Source organism: Macrobrachium nipponense, chromosome 18 (assembly GCF_015104395.2).
Source record: "Macrobrachium nipponense isolate FS-2020 chromosome 18, ASM1510439v2, whole genome shotgun sequence".
In the NCBI taxonomy this organism is placed as follows: Eukaryota; Metazoa; Arthropoda; class Malacostraca; order Decapoda; family Palaemonidae; genus Macrobrachium; species Macrobrachium nipponense.
This window is the reverse complement of record NC_087211.1, coordinates 18,471,719-18,480,924: the sequence shown is the minus strand read 5'-3', so window position 1 is coordinate 18,480,924 and position 9,206 is coordinate 18,471,719. Positions and strand designations below refer to the sequence as shown.

Here is a 9,206-nt window from a genome sequence, read left to right as displayed (position 1 = left end):
GTATGAAATCCCCGACGCATCAATACAAGTATTGTCATATAGAAACGGATGTGGGAACGCCTACAGTGTAGGGGGACACCACCTCCCAGACGAATTGGATACATTGTTACCAACAATCTTATTACTTTCAATTAACTTAACCTAACTTAACCTAGTTGGCCGTGTTTCCTAACGGGGGGGGGTGGAACCCCCTCATGTGTAAAATGAAACTGGTGTCCCCTTAAACTGTAGTTAACCCCGGATGTGTTTCAGCAAAAACTCCTCTAAGTAATTCTGCCTTTATCTTATAAAATTCATAGGCCTATGTGTTTTTCTCATTAAAGATTTGTTATAGTTAAACATATATGTTAAGTTAAATATATCTTTTGATTCGATTCTGCCATCCTGAACATAACATAGGCCTACGAGTTAAAAATTATCATCTCGCTATTCGGGCAAAAATTATGACAAATATCTATGCTTATTGTTCAGTAAACAACATCAACTACCGAAGTCAAGGCCACAAAAATGCACTTGGATGAAAAAGTACGATGAGGTTGCACATTGTATGGCACAGTGGCATTGGCCATATATACTTAAGACATCATAGTAAGAAAACCTACGTCATATTATCACTGTTAATACAATTTAGACCTATCATTAAATTCAAGCTCATAAAAACATATGAAGCAATAGAAATATTTATTCATAAACTGCATTATCGTCCAATAATTATAATGAATAAAATATGTAATTATTTTCTCCATTAAATCTATTCTTAACCTATTTTTACAAATTAAAATACAAATGTAGGATAGACTATGTTTTGACCTAAACCTCATTTTATAATCAATTTGGAAAATTAAAAAATTGTCAGATTTAATCTTCTTATAAAGACTAGGAGTGTGCTGAAGTTTTGGCTATGGCATGCCAAAGCTTCGGCAGTTTTGCTTGGACTAAGGCAATATGTTCTGAAGCTTTGGCTTCGGCAAATCATTTTCAATTTAGCTTAACACTATTAGGCTACTGTATTTTGATTACTGAAAGTATCCGAGTATTTTGCAATTTTTGAAAGCTTATTTTTCAGCCCTGAAATCAAGGGTTACAGATTAGCCTCCACGAGGTATACTTTCCACTATATGAAATTTCTAGGCCTAGGCTAGGCTTATATGTGTAAAAGTTTGACATGCAATCAGACTCGTGGACCTAAAATTGTCATTCAGTCATAGTTGGGATATCAGCCGAAGTTTAGGTTTTGGTGAAGAGATTTCGGTCGAAGCTTTGCACCCGGAATGAAGTCACATCACCAAAATTATAGGTTTATATTAAAAAAATCATTAAAAAATAAAAATAATTTTCAAATTCACCCAAATTTTAAATCATAAATAACTTTTAAACAACATATACCATAGCCTCTTTTCAAGTTAAATTTCAAGCAAAACTGTTACATGTTGATTACCATTGAAGCATAGACCTCTCATGACAATTTCAGATTCTGATGAGCCAGAAGAGCAAGAAATTGAAAGCCTCAGAAATCCAGGACCACCAGATACTGAAATTGTTTCAAGTTCTAGTTCGGTATCTCAGTTAGGCCTAACTAGAAGTTCCTCTGACCCTTGCACCAGTACACAAATGATTATTGATAGCTCTAGTTTGAGACTTTCTTACAAGTCTGATAAAAACTTGAAAAGATCAGCTGAATCAAAGGAACAGGTAAAATTAAAAAGAAAAATAGAAGGACACCAACTAGACAGATATTTTATAAAGACAAGTGAAAAAGAAAAACAACGTTTTGATAAGCAGCTAGCTAGATATTTATATGCAACAAACAGTAGCATTAGAACAGTAGAGAACCCTCAGTTTCTAAAATTTGTTGAAATGATACGCCCAGGATACAAAGTAACTACAAGGAAACAAATTGGTGAAACAATTTTGAATGGAGTTTATGATGAGGAGATTACTAAAGGGAAACTTCTTTTGAAAGGTCAGATTGTTTCAATGGATTTTTTTTTTGATGGCTGGAGCAATATCCATAATGAGCCAGTTGTGTGTGTGTCAGTTATCGATGAAAATTCAGTTTTTCTTGGTGAAGACTGTTGATACGTCTGGTCAAAAGCATGATGTAACATACTTAACTAGTCTTGCTACCAAAGTAATAAAGGAAGCATCTCAGGAGTCTGATGTACGGGTGCGCAGTTTTGTAACAGACAATGCTGCTAATATGAAAGCCACGAGGAAATAATTTAAAAATGAGCTTGGCTGTAGCATTGCAACCTATGGATGTTCTTCACACATTGCTAACTTATTAGCTCATGATTTACATATACCAAATGTGAAATCCCATGTGGTACAAATTATAAAGTGTATGTCAGGAATACTCATCTTCCTACAGCAAGATACAAGGAAGCAGGCGGTAAAAAGCTGATAATGCCCGTTGAAACAAGGTGGAACTCTGTGTATGAGTTTGGAATCCTATCTTCAAAACTGGCCAATCTTGGCATCCATTGCTCTAGATGAACCCATTACTTCAAAGATTATGAACATGAACATTAAAAGCAATGCAAAAGATTTAGCCCACCAACTTAAACCTGTATCTACTGCCCTATCTAATTTACAAAGTGACAAGTGTAAAATAAGCGATGCAGTGAAGATTTGGAAAAATCTTGTCCTTGAACTCAAGCAAATACTTCCTAAAAAAGAAATAGAGAAAGTCAAGAAAAGATATGATCAAGCAATTACAGATTATCATCTTCTTGCTTACTTACCGGATCCCCATTTCCAAAAGGACGTGGAAAACATGCCAGAAGATGAAGTCTAAAGCAATGTCTTTAGCAGAAGAGGAATACCCAGAAGTGATACCAATAATACTTAAAATGAAAGCAAAAGCATTTCCTTTCGACAAAGCCTACATGTTTGAGTCTTTAGTCATTTCTCATCTTACCCCTTGCTCCTGGTGGCGTGCATTAAAAGGCAAAATTGATATTAGAGTGATAGAAGATATCTGTGGTTTGCTTAATGGAGTTGCTTCAAGTGCAAGCGTTGAGGGAAATTTTTCTACTTTTGGTACGGAACACTCCAAATTCAGAAACAGACTGGGAATCGAAAAGGCTGCGAAGTTGGGTTTTTTACACAAAGTTTTAAACAAAGATTATAATGTAGATGAAACAGACTAGTTTGTTTATGTATTGTAGTGTTTGCATTTCCAGTGTTGATCAAGTTACCTTGACATTGAAATTTTTACTATATAAACCAATTTTGACTGAAAAATTATGCATGGTCAGAGGGTAGGATCTGGATGAAAGACAATTTATTTTTCTCATGTATTACAAGTCTTTTATTATTATTATTATTATTATTATTATTATTATTATTATTAGTCTTTAAAATTGTAGTTTGATTTGATTTTTATTTTTGTTAACCACTGCTAACATTTTTGGTTATCGCCACCAAATGGTGTTTATTTTTTAAATTTTTCTTATTTATTTGAATCAGTCGTTTTGACCAAGGTACTTGAACTAGATGTGAATAACTGATTTTTTTTTCTTCATATATACCTGTGCTACATTTGTAGTTTAACACCAAATGGTGTTTATTTTTGAAAATTTTTCTTTATTTGAATGTCTTTTTCACCTATTTCAACTTGAATAATTGCTCTCTCTCTCTGAAGCTATGATTAACATGATTGTTTCTTTTTATATAAACTCCAACCAACCCCCCCTTTTTTTTTCCCCCCTTTTTTCTTAAAGATATAAAATAATTTACAAATTTCTTTTAACCTAATTAGCTGAGGTTTTTACCAATTGTATGAATATTTCAGTTACATCAAATGTCATATTATGGCACGGTAACACAAATATACTGTAAGATAGTTACAATTCAGAATGTTTTAGTAGGCTAAACAAAGTAAACATTAACATTGCCAATTTTATTTGAAAATCCAAGTAACTGATAAAAAGCCAAAGCCAAAAGTTGCCAAAAAATATAGTTACCCTAAAATAAAAGTTATAAAGGAAACCATGACGACCAAAAAATACTAAAAAAAAACAAACATAAAACCAAATAAAACCATGGTTTAAACCATTTGGTTTAAACCGCCAACCCTGTATATATATATATATATATATATATATATATATATATATATATATATATATATATATATATATATATATATATATTACATAAAATCAAGTAACTTATGTATTTTAACGGGAATGTACAGAAAAACGTTAACTGCAACAACTTCGTTAATCCATTCCTAACCACTTCTGTCTTTAACATTTTTTAATTTATTTTTTATATAAGCAAAGTCCCTGCTTATTACCAATGTCGACGCAGAAAGTAAATTTACATACGCTCCTCTCTCTCTCTCTTCCCACGATGACAGCTGATTCGTCTACAAATCTCTTCCTTGTCATCCTTTAACCATGTCAAGGGAATGAGTCACGGAGCATCTCTGTAGAGTCTACAGGGATGTGACATTCGTCTACAGTGTAGACTGTAGACCAATATCACTCGCTACTTCTCCGTCCGTCTCTTACCCAACCAATGTTTTCGGCATCGCAATAACTAAGGTCCAGTGGGAATATGGGCTGTGACCATCGACACATAAATTAAGAACTAATGACTATAGTAGATTCACTTCAACCGTGCATCTGATGTCTCGGCCAGTCCCTTACGACGCTCCTGATTGGCTGTTGATAAGCCAATCACAGGGCTGGAAACTCTGTCTCTCTCGAGAGTTCACATAGGCAGGATGTATGTTCCACCTCCCTCCCCTGAAAGACGTATCCCTCAGGAGAGGTGGAACATAGAACCTAACCATGGTTTTATATATATATATATATATATATATATATATATATATATATAGATATATATATATATATATATATATATATATATCTGTGTGTGTGTGTGTGTGTGTGATATTACATCAAGAAAATATGGGACGTGATGAATATTATATAAAGACAAAATCCATATACAAATCATATACTATATATTTTGTATATATGAATATATGCAATATAGTTATTAAGTCGATCTAAGTAAAGATTTTAACGTAAATTTGAGCTTTCATGTCTTCTCAAAAACGTTCATGGTAATGAGTACGTTGTTTGCATCTTCTACGTCGCCAAATATGACAAGTTCATTACCATGATCTTGCTTTCCATTGGGACAGATTTTCCTCGCATACAGTTACCATCATCAGTTATTTGTTCCAAATTGAAGAGGCCTTATGGCAGCACTGGTCCTTACCCAAAGGTAAACCTATTTATTGGTGGTGGGTTACACGATCAGATTCCAGATTCGGTTAAGCCTGTGGCCACCACGTAAGAGGATTTATCTAAATGAATGCATATTTTGAGCCCACAATTATAAATCTCACTCTTGTATTGGAATTTAATGATAAATCTGGTTAGTTCAAGAGTCCAGAGGTCTATACCAGACCCCTTCCACTCATGGTCACTAGTGCATTTTCATACAATTTCATCTTTATCAAATATTAGACGGTAGCATCATAATTATGGTGTTCCACAATATACGTGACTGAACTTAAAAATAGAGACCCCATCCAAATCTCCAATCCACGTACTTCGACTGGACTTCAGTTTGGGGTACTTGACAAAGAAAACGGACCTAAACATTTATCATAGAAAATGATTTTGCTCCTTATTTATGGGTAACTTACTTCTTTGAAGTTTCAGTAGAAAACCCAAACGGACAGTCTATAGATTATAAACCCAAGAGGGTTCCCAAAGGAAACCAGCCTCCAGAGAGAGAGAGAGAGAGAGAGAGAGAGAGAAGAGAGAGAGAGAGAGAGAGAGAGAGAGAGAGAGAGAGAGAGAGAGAGAGAGAGAGGATAAGGTGATAAGTAAACAAATATGAGAGAACAAAAAATAATACCGATACAGCTGAAATTCAGGAGACGTCAGCAGAGAGCAGGAATGAAATTGCTCCTTGCTTAAATATTTGGAGGGCAGAAGATTCCACCACTGCACTAGGCAAACTATTCGACATTTTAATTGTGGCTAAGATAAAACGCCTAGCAAACTGTGTATTAAAACTAATACTTTAAAACGTCACACTGCTACAGCAACCTACTCAGCGTTACGCACAAAAAAAAAATCTAGATAAAGTCAAGATGTGTGCAGATGTTTGTCGTTGTAGTACCTACATCTTATGTAGCAAACATATTGTACTCCATGATTTGACAAAATAAACTTGACTGGTGAAATAACTCTATCCAAGAGTTTGAAATGAGATTCGGCATCCACAGGCCGCACTGGAGAACAGTACCCCAAATAAGCAAGAAAAGAAGTTAAAATACTAAGAAATAATAGCTTCATCCCGAATCATTTAAAAACATCTCCACACGATACCAAGTTTATGAGAAACATAAGAAGCAATATTACATATAGGCTTTCCAAAAGTCAATTTCTCATCAAAAGTTACGTCTAAAACTTCGTTGTTTTCATTCTGTAGGATTCTCATTGATTAAATTTGCTTCATCACAGTTGCAGACTGAAAGATTCCATCATTTAAAACAGGAAAAGTGATAACCTTATCTGCAAAAACATATAACTTAATATACAGCAGTTTTATCCACCCAGAGGGGGCCTGATTTATTTCAACAGATAAGCACATTAATTTTGTTCAATCAACAGTTGCGGGAATCACAAACAAACACACACACATACATACATACACATACTTATCAGTCTTATTTTCAACATCTGCAAGTTGCAGTCTACCTAAAATCAGTTCAAATTAATACTTCTCCATGGATGTATCCTAAACTAACCTTCCGCCTAACTCATTTCAGACGCTGTGACCTGACCTGACCTGACCTGACCGAGGGGGCTTTGCCCCCACCTAGCTGGAACCTCCTCAACTTGACATCGTTCAACATGTACAAAACTATTCTGCAGTATTACTGTCATTGGCTAAGGAGAACAAAGGTGCTATAAAATGAGCACTCCCTTTGCTTAAGAACCATCTTCCTGTTTTTTCTCGTCACTGATAATAATAAAAACAAAATCACATAATATAATTCAGATTCACTTCATAAAATAGCAATAGGTTACCTATTATTCAGAAGACTCCAGCCACCTCCCATATTATAATTTATATTTCTCTAGGGTATAACACATCAAAACAAAAAATTTCTCCTCAATGCATAACCTTCGATAAATGCTTAGTAAGAAAAAAAACTAATCAAATTAGGAATTATACCTAAGGTAAGACAATATAACTGGGCCCCGTCCCCCTAGCTACTAAGGCAAAACTGGAACCGGTAAACACCCCTAGGTTACGCCAGGTTAGTATTTTAGGTAATTCTAAATAACAACTCCGCACGGACTGCAAGGAAAGGTCCTACAAAAACGAAAGCCACTATGGATTGGGGTGTCAAAAGCATTTTGTAGAGTTTAGTACTAGCCCCTGGGGGATTGAATTACAATCGACCGACAAAAAAATAACAGTAAATTCTAAATAAGCAACCAAAAATATACTATGAAAAAACTCAATTTCCAAGGAAATACCGACGCGGAGCAATTGCTTAGGTCTACCGTATTTTCAGGTTCTTTTAGTGCCCTAGGCTATCATTTCCTAGCCATTTTTTGCATGAAAAACCCAAAATGGTTTTTCATGCAAAAATGGCCAGCTGGAGTCTTCCAAAATTGCTGGCTTGAGTCCTCCCAAAAACTACCTAACGTTATGTCACATAATTCATTTGAAGTTCGAAATTTGCCGTTGGTGATTTGAATTGCCTGGGCTAGGCTACGGCTACTCAAATTGTCAGTTATGGAAAAATGTTAGGCCTAGGGAAACTAGCATCCGCATCTGGACCAAAATGTACAAAACGATATTCAATTACTATTTTCCCGGTGGACTGGTAGTATAAACGTCCTTTAAAACCTATACTATATAAATAATCGTATTCCCTAAAAGTGAGGGAAATGACACAAAGCAAAATAGGTAGGTAGGTAGGTATAGGTAGGTAGGTAGTAGGCTATGTCCGTGTCAACTCACCAAAACACCTGTCGAACATCTCCAGATTTCAGTCTTCTTGACGAACCAGGCCGATATTTCCGTATTATATAATTCCGTAATACATTCTTGAATTACAAGGACCACGTGCATTCACAAATTTCACCTTCAGATACCAGAAAATAATCGAAAATACATAGTCGTCGTTTGACAGCGATTCGACCATGCACACCATTTAAACCACAACAAAACCAGATGCTCTCATTGGCTGAGATTCCAGTGACGTCATCAGGCCACCACGCAAGCTTCGTGGTGCCATCTTTGTACGGAGCAACAAGGGTGGCCATACGAGGTGGCGGTGGTTGCAACACTTTTTCTATTTTAAACTAGAGTTGTTTTTATATATATCTAATTTTTCATTAGATATTATAATCATTTTTTCCATAAATTAAGTAAATCTTATGAAAGGTGTATTTTTAGGACGTAAGTGTGTTAAAATTATCACTTTATTTTGATATACTTTAAATGAACTCACCCACATCATCGTCAGGGTAAACGAATACGTTTGATGATCGTCTACTAATATTTGTTTCATTACTCAAAAAAAAAAAAAAAAATCACTCAAACACGTTTAGGGCTTTATCCAATGCAAGAACTTCCTGTTATGGAATGAAAAGATAAAAAGTATATATTCCTTCTGTGGATAAATAACTTTTTTAGAAGTAAATACATATTTATACTCATGTTCTCCCGTATGTGTTTACGAAAATCATACAGTTAAGAGAAGCTTTCTTAAACAACTTGGGATGAACTCCTGTCTGTGGGAATCTTTAAAATTGACAATGATAATGCATAGGCAATACTCTTAGGATTGCCTTTTATGTACTTCCACTTCCAGGCTCTGAGATTCTCTCTCTCTCTCTCTTGGATACTAGAATATTTTGCTCAACATGTCTATCATGGGTAGACAATGTTATTAAATGAAGACTGAATGTACAAATAGTAGAGGATGAAGAAGAAGAGGAAGAGGAAGAAGAGGAAGAGGAAAACGGAAGAGAAGTAAACAAAACTGAAATGACAGAAAAAAATAAGGAAAACAAAGAACAAGATAAAAGTATGGATGCAGAGATACTCATTGATACTACATATGAGGCAATCAAGCAGCATACATACGAAGAAATAAATTACGACATGACAACACAAAAGAAAATCCCGAAGAGGCTCTACCCAGA

The 9,206-nt window shown here is 35.0% G+C and overlaps 1 long non-coding RNA gene across 2 annotated transcripts in view; it reads right to left on the bottom strand.

Annotated features, from left to right (window-relative positions):
* LOC135196727 (uncharacterized) overlaps positions 1 to 8,208 on the bottom strand; it is a 145,229-nt gene extending 137,021 nt beyond the window's left edge. For both annotated transcript variants that reach the window (XR_010310436.1, XR_010310437.1), the window contains exon 1: positions 8,017 to 8,208. This is a non-coding gene — a long non-coding RNA (uncharacterized LOC135196727). The remainder of the gene's footprint in view (positions 1 to 8,016) is intronic.
* Between the last annotated feature and the right edge of the window lie 998 nt (positions 8,209 to 9,206).